The 18105-nt window shown below is 36.4% G+C and overlaps 2 non-coding genes across 2 annotated transcripts; both read left to right on the top strand.

The window, feature by feature from the left end:
* The first annotated feature begins 2481 nt into the window (after positions 1–2481).
* On the top strand, positions 2482–2588 carry LOC141675947 (small nucleolar RNA R71). The gene has a single exon (XR_012556570.1). It is a non-coding gene; the product is annotated as a small nucleolar RNA R71 (small nucleolar RNA).
* Positions 2589–5460: 2872 nt separating this feature from the next.
* On the top strand, positions 5461–5567 carry LOC141676322 (small nucleolar RNA R71). Its single transcript, XR_012556920.1, has one exon. It is a non-coding gene; the product is annotated as a small nucleolar RNA R71 (small nucleolar RNA).
* The last annotated feature ends 12538 nt before the right edge of the window (positions 5568–18105 follow it).

Genomic DNA, 18105 nt, shown 5'->3' with positions numbered 1-18105 from the left:
GGCAAAAGTACCAAACAAACAAGTGAAGGTAGTCTTTTTCTGATCTTATGGAGCGATGCAAATATGATTGTAACCCGAATAACCATCCAGAAGACAATAGTATTCATGGCCGGCCAACCTGTCAAGTATACGATCAATAAAGGGAAGAGGTAAGTGATCCTTCCTTGTGGATTTGTTCAGCTTCCTGTAATCCATGGAAACTCTCCACCCCATGACTGTTCGAGTAGGAAAGAGCTCATTCTTGTCATTAGCGACCACGGTGATGCCTCCTTTCTTCGGCACACACTGAACTGATCTCACCCAAGAACTGTTAGAAATAGGATAGATGATCCCTGCATCTAACCAGTTGAGAATTTCCTTCTTCACCACTTCCTTCATAATCAGATTTAGCCTTCTCTGTTATCAAAAGCCGGCTTACTTCCTTCCTCTAGCAGAAGTTTATGCATGCAATAAGAAGGGCTGATTCCCTTGATATCTGCTATAGTACATTCAATTACCGATTTGAACTCTCTCAGAATTCTCAAGAGCATTTCCTCATCACTTCCTGAAAGTCAAATGCAATAATAACAGGAAAAGTAGATGCATCACCTAAAAAAGCATACCTCAAATGTTCAGTCAAAGGTTTAAGCTCGAGTGTAGTAGCTTCCTCAATAGATGGCTTGAGACTCCCCTCAGCATTTTTGAGTTCTGACAGTTTAAGGGATTCAAAAGGCATATCCAACCTTCGCTCCCAAGGAGAAGCATTCAAATACTGCAACTGCTCATCACCTTCATCATCTTCAATATTTGAATTCCCCATCAAGGCCTTCTCTAAGACATCAGACCTTAGCATTTGATCAAGTTCCGAAGTAACCACATAATCGACCAATTCCACTTTTAAGCACTCCTCATTATTAGTAGGGAATTTCATGGAATTGAATATATTAAAAGTCACATCTTGATCCATCACTCACATAGTGAGTTCACCATTTTGCACATCAATCAAGGTTCGGCCAGTAGCCAAGAATGGTCTTCCCAAGATTATGAGAATCTTTTTATCCTCCTTGAAATCAAGAAATACAAAATCAGCAGGAAAGATGAGTTTGTCCACCTTGACCAAGACATCCTCCACAATGCCTCGTGGATATATAGTAGAACGATCGGCCAACTTCAAGGACATATAAGTAGGCTCTGTATTAGGTAAATCCAGCTTCTTGAAGACAGATAAAAGCATCAGATTGATGCTAGCTCCCAAATCACATAAACACTTATCGAATGAGAAGTTTCCCATGGTGCAAGGAATAGTGAAGCTTTCAGGATCTTTAAGCTTCGGAGGCAACTTCTGTTGCAGCACAACACTGCATTCCTTCGTTAGAGCAACGGTCTCTAAGTCATCGAGCTTCACTTTCCAAGAGAGAATACCTTTCATAAACTTCGCATAGCTAGTCATCTGTTCAAGAGCTTCAACGAAAGGTATGTTGATATGAAGTTTCTTGAACACCTCCAGAAACTTCGCAAACTGCTTATCCAACTTTTCTTCTGCAGCCTCTTAGGAAAATGAGGTGGAGGATATACCTGTTTCTCCCCTATATTACCCTCAAGAAGAGTGTGTTCCATAGTTTTCTTCCTTGGTTCCAGTTTTACTTCCTTTTGCACATCTTCTTCAGCCACAACTTCATCTTCCGAAACTTGAGCTTTTTCTTGGCTTGCAACCCTTCCAGACCTCAATGTAATTGCCTTAATCTACTCTTTTGCTTCCTTCTTTCCTGGAAATTCTGTGTCAATAGGTAGTGTACCCGGTTGACGATTCAGCAAGGCATTGGCAATCTGAACAATTTGATTCTCCAAGGTCTTAATAGAAACCGCTTGGCTCTTGCACATGAGCCTCAACTCCTCCAATTCAGATTTTTCATTAGCTTGACTTGTACCTCCATATGGTAAATGTTGAAGTTGGAGTTGTTGTCTTGGAGCATATTGCGGTTGTTGAAAACCAGGAGGGTTGTACTGCTTTGCCGCATACTGATGATAAGGCTATTGAACCGCATTCAGAGTGTTGCTCCAACTAAAGTTATAATGATTGCAGTTGTTGGAATGATAGGTGGCTGGAACTGGGTGCTGCGACCTCTGAAAGTTGCTCACAAACTGAGCTGATTCACTAGATATAGCACACTGCTCTGTCTCATACGCACCAGCACAAAGCTCACAGGCGCTAGTAATCTGATTAACTCCATAATTAGCCAAAGAATCCACCTTCATCGTCAAAGCCTTAAGCTGAGCAGCTATCGCAGTAGCTGCATCCAACTCTAGAATTCCTTCTACCTTGCCTTGATTTAGTCTCTGAGAAGGATTCTGGTATTCATTAGCAGCCATCAGTTCAATCAACTCATAAGCTTCATCATAGCTCTTAGCCCATAAGGCTCCACCTGATGATGTATCAAACATGGGGGCCTTGACTGTGCTCCCAAGCCATTATAAAAGCAGTTAATAATCATTCAGTCAGACATCCCATGATGAGAACACTTTCTAAGTATCTCCTTATAATAATCCCAAGCATCACACAAAGACTCTCCTGATTGTTGCGCGAATTGAGTAAGAGCATTCCTAATTACAGCAGTCTTCGCCATAGAAAAGAACTTAGTAAGAAACTTTTGAGCAAGATCTTCCCATTTAGTGATAGAGCCTGGAGGTAGAGAATGCAACCAACAATTAGCTTTATCCCTTAGAGAGAATGGGAAAAGCCTTAGATTTATAGCATCTTCAGACACATTGTTGAATTTGAAAGCGTCGCAGATGTCGAGGAAATCTCTAATATGCATGTTGGGATCTTCCGTCGGAGAACCCCCAAACTGAACCGAGTTATGTACCATCTGAATCGTGCTAGCCTTAATTTCAAAAGTGGTAGCCACGATGGCTGGTCTGACAATGCTAGACTGAATATCATTGATATTCGGTTGAGAGTAATCCATCAAAGCCTTCGTATTTGCTTCTGGTTTACCCATTGCAACAAGAGATTCTTCTTCAACTTTCTCAACTAAGACCTCTTATACAACTTCCTCCTCTGCTTTATTCAGCATTCTCTTTCGAGATCGAGAACGCGTTAGCATACACACTCCCTAGAGTACCTAAAAAAGCAACAAACAAACAAGTAAAATATCTGAGCCAGTGAACTTTAACGACCACTGATGTCAAGCACATAAACTAAAAGTAAACCATGAGTCCCAGGCAGCGGCGCCAAAAACTTGTTAGGACAAAAACACGCGCTAATTTACACGCAAGTATACGCGTTCGCAAGTAATATAGAATTATTTCTAGTTCGTTCTCACAGAGACTCTTTTAGATTAACCTCAATTTATGCACTTATGCAACAATGGTATGGTTATTATTCAATGCTAAGATGATAATAAGTTGAGATTGCTTATAACTACGAGATTGTACTAACTAATATTAACTGAGAGAATTAAGGTTGATTTACTTATATGACACAAACATGGGATTCTAACTTCATTAAATACTTCATTTAATAGCCTGATTGTTCTTAAACTTATCATGTAATGGTGATGACACTAATCAGATAACACGAAACTAGTAAATGCCAACTTTTGTTGTACGAATACCCTACTACCAGACATCCACAAAAGAGATAGAAGTTGAATAAATACCAATATATTGAGACCCTATATGTCTATAAAATTTGACAACATAACGGTTTAATGTGCAAGTTATATATCATGATTATATACGGCAAGTAAGATGGCTAAAATTACCTACGAATCATGCATATCAAATACATGAACCTATGATAGCATGGCAAGTTCTAAACCCCTATATTCACTTTCTCTTCAATAGAGATTAACACGTTATCTTATAACTTCGCGTCGCTCATAAGACGAATAAGCACAACCAATACTAGGATATCATACAATCACCACACACTAAGATATCGAAATAAATTAACTATTGAAATCCATAAGTAAATCCATTAGAACCCCACGATAACAATTAGCCCATAACCGAACTCATCATCACTGTGGGTTCTGATGAAAGCATGGTATAATAAACTAAGTCTTTATAAAACTGAATAATAATCAAAGTATGTTAAACAAGAGTAATAGGTTCAACAAACAAGAAAACTAGCATCCAAGATTATAACTCAATTAAAGAATCACAAGTATAAACAAGCTTTTTTTCTCCTTTGTTGTATTTGTGCTCCTAGGTCTTCTCGCAGTCTTCTCCTTAGTCTCCGTTATGAAAAACGTCTTTAAGATGTCTTTATATAGTAGCCCAATCAACATGGAAGTCCAAAAAATCAATCTTCTACTCAAAACGCGTGGTCGCGCGCTCTCCCAGCGCGGGCACGCTGTAACTCTGACAAACTGGCGCGGGCGCGCGCTACTACAGCACGGGCGCGCTGACCTTCTGGAGAAAATTCTTCCTTCTGTTTTCTTTGATGGTTTTTGATGGCGATCAACGAGCGAACATCCAAGGCACCTTCCTAACACTACTTTAACACCAAAATATTGCTAAATCTCCTTATTCCTTTATCTATGCCAGGAATACAAAACATTACAAAAACGCATCAAAAACACAAACAGCTCGAGTACAAAATACCAATTCAAGCCTTGATAGGACGTTCTAAGTGGACATAAATGCCACTTAACAACATCTTCTTCAACCATAACTTCATCTTCTAGAACTTGAGATTTTTTGGGGCTTGCAACCTTACCAGACCTCAATGTAATTGCCTTAACCTACTCTTTTGCTTCCTTCTTGTCTAGAACTTCTGTGTCACTAGGGAGTGTACCAGGTTGTCAATTCAGCAAGGCACTGACAATCTGCCTAATTTGATTCTCCAAGGTCTTAATAGAAACCACTTGGCTCTTGCACATAAGCCTCAACTCCTCCAATTCAGATTTTTCATTAGATTGTTGAACTGGGAGTTGTTGTCTTGGTGCATATTGCGGTTGTTAAAAACCAGGAGGGTTGAATTGCTTTGCTGCATACTGCTGATAAGGCTGTTGCACCGGATTCAGATTATTACATCAGCTGAAGTTAGGATGATTGCGGTTGTTGGAATGATAAGTAGCTGGAACCGGTTGCTGCGACCTCTGAAAGTTATTCACGAACTACACTGATTCACTAGAAATAGCACACTGCTCAGTATCATGCGCACCAGCACAAAGCTCACAGACACTAGTGATCTGATTTACTCCATAATTAGCTAAGGAATCCACCTTCATCGTTAAAGCCTTAAGCTGATCAACTATAGCAGTAGCTGCATCCACCTCCATAATTCCTGCTACCTTGCCTTGAGGTAGTCTCTGATAAGGGTTCTGGTATTCATTAGCAGCCATCAGTTCAATCAAATCATAAGCTTCATCGTAGCTCTTAGCCCATAAGGCTCCACCTGATGCTTCATCAAGCATGGGTCTAGACCGTGCTCCCAAGCCATTATAAAAGCAGTTTATAATCATCCAGTCAGGCATCCCATGATGAGGACACTTTCTAAGCATCTCCTTATAATGATCCCAAGCTTCACATAAAGACTCTCCCGATTGCTGCGCAAATTGAGTAAGAGCGTTTCTGATTGCAGCTGTCTTTGCCATAGGGAAGAATTTAGTAAGAAACTTTTGAGCAAGATCTTCCCAAGTAGTAATAGAGCCTGGTGGTAGAGAATGCAACCAACACTTAGCTTTATCCCTCAGAGAGAACGGGAAAAGCCTCAGCTTAACAGCATCTTCAGAAACGTTGTTGAATTTGAAAGTGTCGCGGATCTCGATGAAATCTCTAATATGCATGTTGGGATCTTCCATCAGAGAACCCCCAAACTGGATTGAGTGCTGCACCAACTAAATCGTGCTAACCTTAAATTCAAAATTATTAGCCGCGATGGCTGGTCTGACAATGCTAGACTGAATATCACTGATCTTCGATTGAGAGTAATCCATTAAAGCCATCGAATTCGCTGCTGGTTCACCCATTGCAATAACAACTTCTTCTTCAACTTTCTCCTCAACAAAAACTTCTTCAACTACTTCCTCCGCTTTATCCAGTGTTCTCTTGCGAGATCGAGAACGCGTTAGCATTAACGCTCTCTAGAGTACCTGAAAAAGTAACAAGCAAACAAGTAAGTAAAATATCCGAGTCAGTGAACTTTAACGACCGCTGATGTCAAGCATAAACTAAAAGTTAACACCGAGTCCCCGGCAGCGGCGCCAAAAACTTGTTAGGATGAAAACATGCGCTAAATTTACATGCAAGTATACGCGTTCGCAAGTAATATAGATTTTTTTCTAGTTCATTCCCACAGAGACTGGTTTAGGTTAACTTCAATTTATGCACTTATGCAACAATGATATGGCTATCGTTCAATGCTAAGACAAATAACAAATTGGGTTTTATTAGACTAAGAGATTATACTAAATAATATTAACTAAAAGAATTGAGGTTGAATTACTTATATGAGACAAACATGGGATTCTAACTTCATTACTACTTCATTCAAAGTCATTGTTCTTTACCTTAGCATGCAATGGTGATGACAACTAATCAGATAACACGAAACTAGTAAACGCCAACTTTCGTTGTACCAATGCCCTACTACCAGGCATCCACAAAAGAGATAGAAGTTGAATAGACACCAAATACGTTGAGACATATGTCTATAAAATTTGACAACATAAAGGTTTAATGCGCAAGTTATCTTTCGCGATTACATAGGGCAAGTAAGATGGTTAAAATTACCTACGAATCATGTATAACAAATACATGAACCTATGCTAGCATGACAAGTTCTAAACCTCTATATTCACTATCACTTCAATACAGATTAACATAATATCTTATAAGTTTGCGACCCTCATAAAACGAATAAGCACAACCAATACTATGATATCGCACAATCACCACACACTAAGATATCGAAACAAATTAACTATTGAAATCCATAAGTAAATCTGTTAAAACCCCACGATAACGATTAGTTCATAACCAAACTCATCATCACCGTGGGTTCCGATGAAAGCATGGTATAATAAACTATGTCTTTATAAACTGAATAAATAATTAAAGTATGTTAACAAGAATAATAGGTTCAACAATAAAGAAAATGAGCATCAAAGATTACAACTTAAGCAAGGAATCACAAGTAAAAACTAGTTTTTCTTCTCCTTCATTAAATTTGTGCTATTACGTCTTCTTCTTGCCTTCTCCTTAATCTCCGTTATGAAAGACGTCTTAAAAAGGTCTTTATATAGCAGCCCATCTGATCAGAAGTCTAGAAAATCAGCCTTAGAATAGAATCAGGATTCTCAGGATTCAACCTGTTGTGAAGTAGCGACCGCCCTGTATTTCTGTTGCATCGACGCGGCCGCCCTAAGCTACTGGAAAATCTGCATTTTTCTTATATCTTTGACTTCTTGTGCTGGTTTCTTCCGCGCAATCATCCAAGGCTTCATCCTAACACTCTTCTAACCATAAAAACATTGTTAAGCCAGTCCTGCTCCCGATTATGCCCTGAAATGCAAAACACTACAAAAACACATCAAATACACAAATAACTTGAGTACAAAGCACCATTTCAAGCCTTTATAAAGCGTTCTAAGTGGATATAAATGCCACTTAACAGTTAATGACAGTAACCTGGTCAAATCCCCTCCAATTAAAATGGAGGTTCACTTACCTAATGAACAACACATTGTCATAAATACAGATCCCACTGTGAGTTCAACTATGACTCCAACCATAGGTACAATTTGACCTTCCATACCATCAACCTCAATCAACCCTAACTAACCCTCAACTTTTACACAATCACCACACCTCTTATCCCAATGGATGCAAGATACTCAAACATTAACTCAAACTATGGATGAGATACTGGTAGATTAACTTGAAGGTTTTAAAATATTGCTCATCAACTGCTTACCTCAGACATGTCAAATCAAGACTACCAAGCCATCCTTCTCACCTAAAGGGAGGAAGTGGAGAAACAACAAGAAAATATTAAGGATGAAGCTGATAGAGATGACAATGTGGATGCCTGGCTCTCTAAGACATTTTCTGTTGACATGGAGAAGGCACCTACAAGATTTAAAAATGACTACATCACAATCCTTGGAAGCAATGCTAAGGTGCTCACTCCACAAGAAGTGTATGATTCCATTACAGAGGTCTACACATATAATAACTCGATTTTTTGAGACCCTGTAAAACGTTTAATGAATAGTAACCCTGATAGACGGGAAAAACTTTTGAGCCCACACTATATAGTGCATAAGAAAATGAGTTTCGGAATCGATATTACGACTATGCGCACCAAATGAGTGTATGTAAACGCTATTAGTTTTCGAAGAAAACGAACTTTGAAATATGACCGTAATTACGACTTATCAAGGACTACGGGAATCACAATATAATTACGAGATTAAAATCCTACGGATTTATATTCAATTAGGATAAATAAAAATATAAGGAATAGAAATGAAAAGAATTACATTGCGAACCATTTACGAATAAGTATTGCGGAGAACGTTTAAGTAACCGAGCGAACGCGTAAATGATTAATTAAACGTAACGCACTAACTAAACCATGGTAAGGAAGTAACCATGGTTACTTCATCAAATAGTGAGCTAACCCTAGGATGACCAAGCTAGCTAGCAAATAGTGTGCTAAGGAGCTAACCTTGTAGTTTAGCTTGTAAGCTAGCAAGCTACAAAGATTTGTCCATGGATTTGGAGACAAGGAATAAACCTAAGCTATCCTAGGAAGAATAAAGATCAACTTACAAAGATATCAAGTCACCTTCCAAGAAGCAACCTAGAAATCATCCAAGAGAAGCAACCAAGTGTTATAAATACCCCCCCCCCCACAAAGCTCCCATTCGGCTATTTTGAAGAAAAAAGGGGAATTGCAATTCAAAACTCCAAGCTCTAGTTCTTGTAAAATCACACAACTATTTCCCAAGCCTCCTAGCAACTAAACTAAGGTAAGAAAAATCTTTCATCTCTTTTTATCAAGGTTTGATGGGTGGAATAAATTCAAGAAACTCACTAGTGAATAGTGTGAATAGTAACCTCTCTTTGTTTTCTTGATTTTAATGGTGGTTTTAGGTTCCAAAAATCATACCAAGCACTTCCAATCCTCCACCATCCTCAAGAACACATCTCAACATTTCAAGAAAGGTAAAAATCTTTGGCCTAACTTTATTTAAGGTTCATGTTTAAGATCCATTTAGTGGGTGTTAGTAAACCTAGCTTACTAAGTGTTGTTGATGAAATCTTGATGATTAAGTTAAGTAGATTTAAGTTTGGTTGTTGTTGCCTCAAGAAAATGATGTTCTTGAGAGGAGTTTGTGTGTTGATGATGATATGATGATTGTTGGTGGTTGTGTTAATAGTTAAGGCGTAAACGAAACCCCGATCGTAAACGTAACTTCGTTAAAACCAACAAACCGTAACTTTAAGTTTCTGCAGAAAGTATAGAAGTTGTAAACTGTAGATTCTTGAGAAATAACCTTTGTTTAAGATAGACAATGTTATAAGGATCGTTTAGGCGCTTGAATCGCTTAATTCCGATTTACGGATCGAAAGTTATGATCATTTTAGTAAAAGTGTTTTATGTGACAAAAACTGCTACGAATCATGAACTTTGAAAATATAAAGGATAGACTTAAAAGTATTCATAAATCATGAAATTTTTTCAGAGAGTAACATGTGGAGTTTCCTAACTGTCATAAATATTTCAAGTGAAAATAATTATTTATCAATTTTAGAAAAATGTCGGAGCCGAGACCGCGCGAGTAGAAACCGTAAGAATCCTTAAGCGGGGCCGACAACGATAATGAGAATGAACTCAAGATACTTAGGAAAATGAAGTGACCATAAAGTGTTTATGACTTAAAAGAAATGTTAAGGGTAGTATGAGTTGAGATGGTGTATAATGAATAGCGCATGAGTGCGAGTTACCGTGAATTAGGACGGAACCTAACGAAATAAAATGTGTTTATGGTTATAGATTTCCGAGCGGAACCTAGAGCATCCTCCACCTCGAGATACCCAGGCAAGTTTACAAACCCAACTCCATTTTACTGTTGTGTTGTGAAAGGATTGTTTTACTATAATCGCATAAATACCATGTTTGCCATGATACGTAGTTGTTGAATTTTCGCATAATATAGCGATGTTGTACGATACGTATATATCGTGAAATGATTATTTCGCTTTAAGCGTGACGTATTATATAAGACCGAGGGTCGGTCGGGGATTAAGATAAAACCCGGGAATCATTCCGGAGATATTATAGGACGGTTATACGTCCATAGTGGTACATTTTAAAGGGACTCATCGTCCACTTACGAAACATTAAAACACCTCGAAATTTTAAAACGATTTCCCAATGAGCATATTCCCTCAACTATATTTTATTGATTCGGATATTAAATATTATATACGTATTTCTTTATTATAGGAGTAGTATACTTCAACGTTATTGATTTCAAACCCGATTAATCATTATAGATTATTAATTATGTAAACACAAACTAGTTGAGGAATACTAGTTAAATAAATCTTTTAAAGAATAACTCATTCGAGGTATGATTAATATCGATTATCATTTAATTATTAATAGACTACTATTTAAGTAGTGATTATTTATTAAGGATTGTTATTGGTTGAAAGATCATAGATCCTGATATACCTTCTGATTTAGAAGTATTACTCGAATAATTTCAGATCGTCGGTGAATATTATTCCGACTTATTGTTATATTAAATATAGTTTCAAGAAGAAAATTTTCCTCTTATTAATTATCTGTTGACAACGGTCAACTCACATCCCTAGTACTTCCTCTGAAATTCTCGGAAGTACATATATACATATATGTACACTTATATTTAAAAAGATAAACTATCTCTATCAACAAGCAAAACGCTTGGGGAACTTCGATGTGGTTCAAGTTCCCGAGATTGATAGAATTCTGTTGAAGGACAATGGAGGGGTAGACTCTGGTATTACGTGTGCTGGATGGGCTACCAAAGGTACCGCAGGCGAAGGTACTTTGTGTACTCAGGAACTTGTGAAGTATGTGTATACCCGAAAATGGGACACATAGCCCGAATGCGGCCAGGGTGATACCCGAGAGATGACGGTATTCGTCCTTTTACTAGTAAAGAAGGTTACTTTCCGTAGGACGACTGATCATCGTATGCGGTGGCTCCTGTGAGATGTCCAAAATCTTCCAATTGGAATTGATATGCAATACCGTAACCCAAGCCTAGGTGCTGGGATTACTATTAAGGTATTCGCTGGTTATAAAACCCCCTTAAAAGAATTGTTTTCATAAGAAGGTGTGGGACACCAAGAAATCTACTCTTAAATAAAACATATATATAATATATGATGTTATTATACAGTCATTTCATACTGTACATTATTATGCTGAGCATCTTAGCTCACACTTGTTTTCTTAAATTGACACAACACAACAGTGAATCAAGATGCCTGCCATGAGAACCACAGCCAGGAAACGGGTAGGAAATGGCCAGCTGTTCCGTAGATTGTTTGGTGCAGTACCTCAGGTAGTCGGAATAAGCTGGATTAGTTTTCAGTTGTTTATAGTTCGGCTTATTTATAAGTATGGGTTATGTAAAATAAGAAATAAGAAACGTATATTCGGCCGGCGGATTAACCTTACTTAAAGGTCAACCCCGGTAAGACTAATTACATTTGGGTTGTAATAAAATTTCTCTAGTAATGATGGTTCGTTTCCAAGACAATAACCTGTAGTGTGTGTGTGTTAAGTGTGGGGTCGTGAAGCGTGAGTATTTACATATTGTAGTCTGAGTTGTGTGAGTTTAGATAGCGTGGCTCCCGAGACTCCTGACCCCGGGTTTTGTGGCGCCACAACAAATCTCAACTCAAAGCCTTCAATTATATTAGCAAGGCTATAAAAAAGAATTTAGATGGTCATCAGGGTGAATTCAGGGAGATGGTGAACATGAGAATTAATGAACTGATGCCTACATTGAATGATATGAAAACTAAATATATCAAGTTCTCATACAAACTTCAAGCTCTCACACTCACTCCTGTTGAATAGAGTATCAAGAAGCTAAGAGACTCCTTCATTGCTCTGCACAATGTAATTCAACATTAAATCACCAACAACTATGAAAACAAAGTCAAGTTGGGGTAGCTACACCAAGAAAGATTTGAACCATCTGCATCATTAAGGGAGGAAGTCAAAAATGCAGTGCTAAATAGTTTTGGTACATCTCATTCCACAAGCTCACAGACAGTTCCATCCACTCTAACAAATCTTCAAATACAAGATCTCGAATAGCAAGTCACAGAACTACAAGCTTCAAATGCATCTCTCACAACTCATGTTTCCCCACTCACTTCCCTAGTACAAATTCGACAACAGGACATCAAGTCCCTAATAGACTCCCAAAAGTATTTTCAGATGCAGACCAATGTGACAATTGGAGCTATTAAGGGTGCTTTGAATGTACCCATTCAGGAAACAACTCAAATCGTAAGGGCACAGATCCCTCAACACTCATCCTTGCCAGTTACCAAGCCTAAGGGGAGATGATGGAGCCCAAGCTAAAATCCAGCAAACTATCAAACAAAAGTGAAGATGATATTGGATTTAAAAGACTCAAGATGACAGCTGAAGGCCATTTCCTTGACACGGAGTTTGCTGAGTTTCTAGAAGCCTTGAGAGTCTCCCTCAATTTCAATCATTTTACATACAAAAAGGCTGTGGACAAAAATATAAATTTCCTGAGGGTGGTGCTAGTGATAAGACATAATTTCAGAGAAAAGAGGGTGGTTGTGAATGTCAATGACTCAGGAGTTAACAAGTGTATGCAGGTGTCCCTTTATTTCCTGCAATCAAAAGGGCATCTGAGCTAGACATGTTCATCAACAAAGCCAATGTGATGAGTCCAAAGGACACTCTTTTGCTCAATGAGCTTAAAAATGGTCAAATAGCTGTTTTTCCCGAAGCCTCTCTACAACCAAGCAAAGGAGTGGCCTACATCTGCCCCAACACTAGATGATGCAAACACTTCCAACTATCCAAAAACTATGTCATGGGAATAATAAGTTGATGATGACTTTGAAGACTGAGATGAAGACAAATAGAAATAAAATTCATGAGGATGTGGAGATGATTAAGATTTTTTCCAAGTATTTAAAGAATGCTGAAACCATGCTACCAAGGACACAAATCAATCAAAAAGATGATGACTTGGATGATAATGAGGAGAAAAAAAGATGAACATAGATCTACTGGCTCAAATCCAAGTCAATCAAGCAAAGGCAGTGGTAGTCATGTGGATGAAAAGAAGAAAGGGAAGAATGGAAGGAAGGGAAAAGATGACAGCAAGAAAAGGAAGAAAGATGGATGAGATGGGATAGACACAAAGAAGACACCATTAACTCAAACATCCAAAACCTTTCCAACCAAATACAAACACCTAGCCAAACAATATCTCAAAATATTCAAACCTCTAAGCCCAAGTACCTATATAAACCAAAAGAAAATTCTCTACTCAAAATATCTATCAAAGCAAACCAAACCTTCTTGAAGAAACTCTCCAAACCACCTTCATTCAAACCTCCAACCAAAACTCACTTTAAGTCTGCAGGAAGAAAACCTAAATGATTCAAGTTGAAGATGGTGCACTTTGAGATTGCTTTAATCAGAATGACTTTCTACCAATTTCAGAGAACATATCAGATGATGACTACCATAATAACTAGCTAAGAAATAGTCAAAGTCTGTGTTGTTTCTCTAGGAGAAGTCAGGATTTACTTCAAAATGGCACCTTCAATTTGTTAAATAAAGAAGCTATTGAGAACTACTCAACTGCATAACTTGAGAGGGTAATAAGTTTGATGAATGCAAGGGATTCTTTTACAAGGATGATGAAGGATGAGTTGGTTGAGAGAATGAGAGAGAGAAATGTAAGACATGCAAGGGAAAGAGCTGAAGGAGAAGAAAATGAAAGAAAATATGCTCAAGAAACTGAGATGTTTGAGCAAAGGTCAAATGAATTAAAAGCCAAGGAATTGAGCAAGATAGCTCCCAATGGCGTGTTTCTGCATATAAAGACTCACAAGTTAGCAAGATACATAATCGACTATCTTGACAGTTACTCCTTGGATGAATGGCTCAAGCCGATAGAAGCTCTAAGAGGAACAAAACTCATTGAAGAACTTGAGGTCCTAGTCAGACTCAAAGATCTAATTAGTGAACAGCCAGGCTATGAGAGTTCCATTAGTTATGTAATTCAATTTTAAATATAAATGCAAGAATGTATAAAAGTTGTACTTTATAAATTTGTCAATCTCATTTTATTTAATTTTAGCTTGGGATTAGTCTTGTTATAAGGCATGAATTTGTGACAAGTAATCTTCTCACAAATTGGGGGAGACTGTTGTGCAAGACATGCCTGTACATAACAAAACTAAGTCATCTTGGCAACCCTAAGGATAAGTTGTTTGATAATCTAATTGTATTCTATAACAGTATTTCTTGAGTCTATAAAAATGTTAAGTAGTTAGACTGGAGGATTTTTCTGTGAACAACCATCAAGCTAAAGAATAAACTCTAGAAGAAGATCAATCCCGATCATGCCTCAGAGAAAAGTATAAAATTTTGGAGTTGAATAATATTTTTCTAGGAAAAATGTTCTAAGTCAGATATTAATAAGTCATAGATTAAGGAATATCGAGAAGTATGTCGAGAAGTCTAAAATGACTTGTAGAGAAGTCCCAAGAGATATTGACAAGTCAATCTTCATATAGAGAACTCGGATATCGACAAGTCACAAAGTCCATGTAGAGAACTGGAGATATCGACAAGTCAATTCTTCATGAAGAGACTAGAGAGTCAAATCCTCATGGAGAGAACCGAAGATATCAACAAGTCAAAAGATTATGAAGAGAATTGGAGATATCGAAAAGTCATTTTACTTGTAAAGAACTAGAGACCTAGACAAATCAAAACATATATAGAGAACTCAAGATATCAATAAGCCATTTTACTTATCGATATGTGACATCTCTACAGAACAAAAGAGATCTCAACAAACTATCTCTTAATTCATAATGAATACAACTTGAAGATTCAAGATTATCATTCAAAAAACAATTCTATCACTGAATTGGAAAGCCTACAAATGTATATTGAAGAATACGAGATTAATGGCCAAGATTCACTGGACAAAGGAGGGTCACAGACCTAATAGATTCTGTACATATTTGCTAAACTGGAAATGGAAATGTACAAAATAGCTTTAGAAACTGTGTTAGTCCATTTTAGTGCAAGTTTTATAAACCCGTGCATGTTACTCTATAAAGCATGTCACGGGTCCTTTCTTTGGAAGAAACAAACAGACCTAGGAAATATCTTGTATTCTCTCTCAAAAATTGTAGCCAAGTTCTTATCTTCAAGAATACAGATTTATAACAAGACAAATTTTATTTAACATAAATCAATTGAGCTTTTGATAATCTGCTTGTGTGTTTCTATTTAAGTATTTTATCACTACAAGTTCATAAATCTATTTTATTCCAAATAGCCAAACATTCTTACAGTTAACTAAAAATAAAAAAAATACATTCACCCCCTTTATGTTGTATTTCATACCTAACAAGTGGTATCAGAGCAAAATATGAAAGTAAATAGATAAAGATCTTGGAAGTATGAGTGCACAAAAGATCAACGGTATCAAGATTCATGTTTTTGACAAGGTAAACTATAATTTGCGGAAAAAGAAAATGATGTTCTTCATCAGGATGGCCAATCCAATATATGTTGAAATTCTTAGGCATGGACCCTTTATTCCTATGAAAAGGATTTATGAATCAACAGATGAAGACATGGTCATTCCTGCACACTTTGGTCCTAAAGATCCATCTACCTACACTGAACCAGAGAAAGAAAAAGGTTGCACTTGACAGTGGCTTACAACTCAAATTAATTGAGTCTCTTGATAATGTAATGTACAACAACATTATCAATTGTGAGTAAGCTAAGAAAATCTGGGAAAAAATAGAGATCTTGTATGAAGGAACAAACGAGGTGACATCTAACCGGATGAGGATCTTGGTTTCACGGTATGAGGGTTTCATGACTAAACCAAAAGAAGGCATTACTGAGGTTTTTGAGAGATTCAACAAACTGATAAATGATTTGCAGCTTCATGATAAGTACTATGAAGCTGAAGAAGTTAACCTCAAATTATTGCTCACTTTTCCGGAACACTTGGAACAAAAGATCTCTGCAATAAGAGAAGGAAGAGATTTAGGGAGAATAACCTTGAATGTTTTGTATGGTATTCTCAAAACCTCGGAGCTGGAAATGATGCAGAGAAAGTCATTAAAAGCTAGTTAAGGGCATGTTGTGGATGTGTCAAGTGCTTTGATAACAAATGATAACAAAATGACTGAAGATGAAATAGAACCCCAAACTCAAGTTATTCAAGATGTTGAGCAGAAGAATAAGGTACCTAAAAAACAAGTCATTTTAGAGCTAGAAGATGATGATTTCTATACTTTTGATGAGTTGGATGAAATCTACCATTGTATGGCTTATCTAGCAAGAAAATTTTCAAACATCATAGTCAAGAAGCCTAGATATTTCAAGGGTAAAGATCAAACATCCTGCAACAGCAACTGTAAAAGAAAGACTCAGCTAAAATAAAATAATCTTTTTCAATCTCTACAAACAAGATAATTCGATAACATATTAAGTTAGAGGATGGATTTAGAGTTTAGAGCATGGATTATGGTTAGAGTTTCTATTTTTTAAAATTTTATTTTGAGTAATCCAACCGTACAGATGCGAGGAATGTCAAAAATAAAGAGTGTAAAAATCAATCTGTTTCAATATCTAAATATTAAATATTTTAACAAATGTGTCATTTACATTAAATTCTACCACAAACCATATTTGGTTGAATTTAGTGTCTAAATTTTATCGAAATTGGTCAAATTTAGCGGTTAAATTATAACATAATTAGTCACATTTAGCTGCTAAAATTAACAAAAAATGGTTGAATATATTTAATCGTGTTTTATTTTTGACTAAATTTGGCAAGTTAAAGTAAATTTGACCAATATTGGTCGATTTTAGCACATTTCAGAATTGCCATTAGTCAAGTTTCTGTTGGCTGAGAAGCAAGCACATAGATTGCCAACTTTAACTAATCTAGATCATTCATTTATATCTTAATCATTTTATCATAACCATTCAATTTTTCATTATCATCTCCTTCTCTTAATATTCCTCATTCAATTTTTTTCTCTTATAAAAAAATTTACACTCATACTTAAACTTATTTTGTAACTTACATACACGCTCATATATATTTTCTATATTCCAATCCATATATATATATATATATATATATCTTATTAAATATCTCATCTTTTCATGTTTTTTCAAAGGGAGAATTAATTTAAACTAATTACGATGAGTTCATCCAATTCACACCAATTTCAGCAAGTTCATCTCCATCACCTCCGACAAGAGTTTATATCCACCAATTTGAATCAAATTTAAATTTTTCTTTGTTTTTATCATATTTGTTCATCATTTGGATGAGTTGATTTTTATGATATTTGATTTTTCAATATATTTTAAAAGAATATTAATTGTTCTATTATTAAATCTATATTATGTATGTATATAATTTTAAGATTAGTTAACAAAAAATGTTATTGTGTACGTTATTGTCTTATGAAATTACATCATGCAAAAGTTATTAACAAATTGCAAAATTAGTTGAGCGGTTGATTGCAATTTACAACATTCCGCTACAGTTTTTTTAAAAATATGGTGTTCATTCGATTCTAGTGGATATTGTCGAATTTAGCATACTTATTTCGACAAGATTTGGTCAAATTTAATATAATAATTTCAACTAGATTTGGTTGAATTTAGTAATTTTGGGCGGGATTTTTGAATATTTGTCAAAATTTTGAAATTTCATTAAATAATTTGGGACGAGTAGTTGCAACAAATTTCGGTCGAATTTAATCGATCGCATTTAATTGGTCAAATTTATTTAAATTCGAGCACACACCAACAAGTGGTCGGTCAAAAATAGT

The sequence above is a fragment of the Apium graveolens genome, chromosome 7 (assembly GCF_009905375.1).
Source record: "Apium graveolens cultivar Ventura chromosome 7, ASM990537v1, whole genome shotgun sequence".
NCBI lineage: Eukaryota > Viridiplantae > Streptophyta > Magnoliopsida > Apiales > Apiaceae > Apium > Apium graveolens.
The sequence above is the reverse complement of the archived record's forward strand: the minus strand, read 5'-3'. Positions and strand labels throughout refer to the sequence as shown.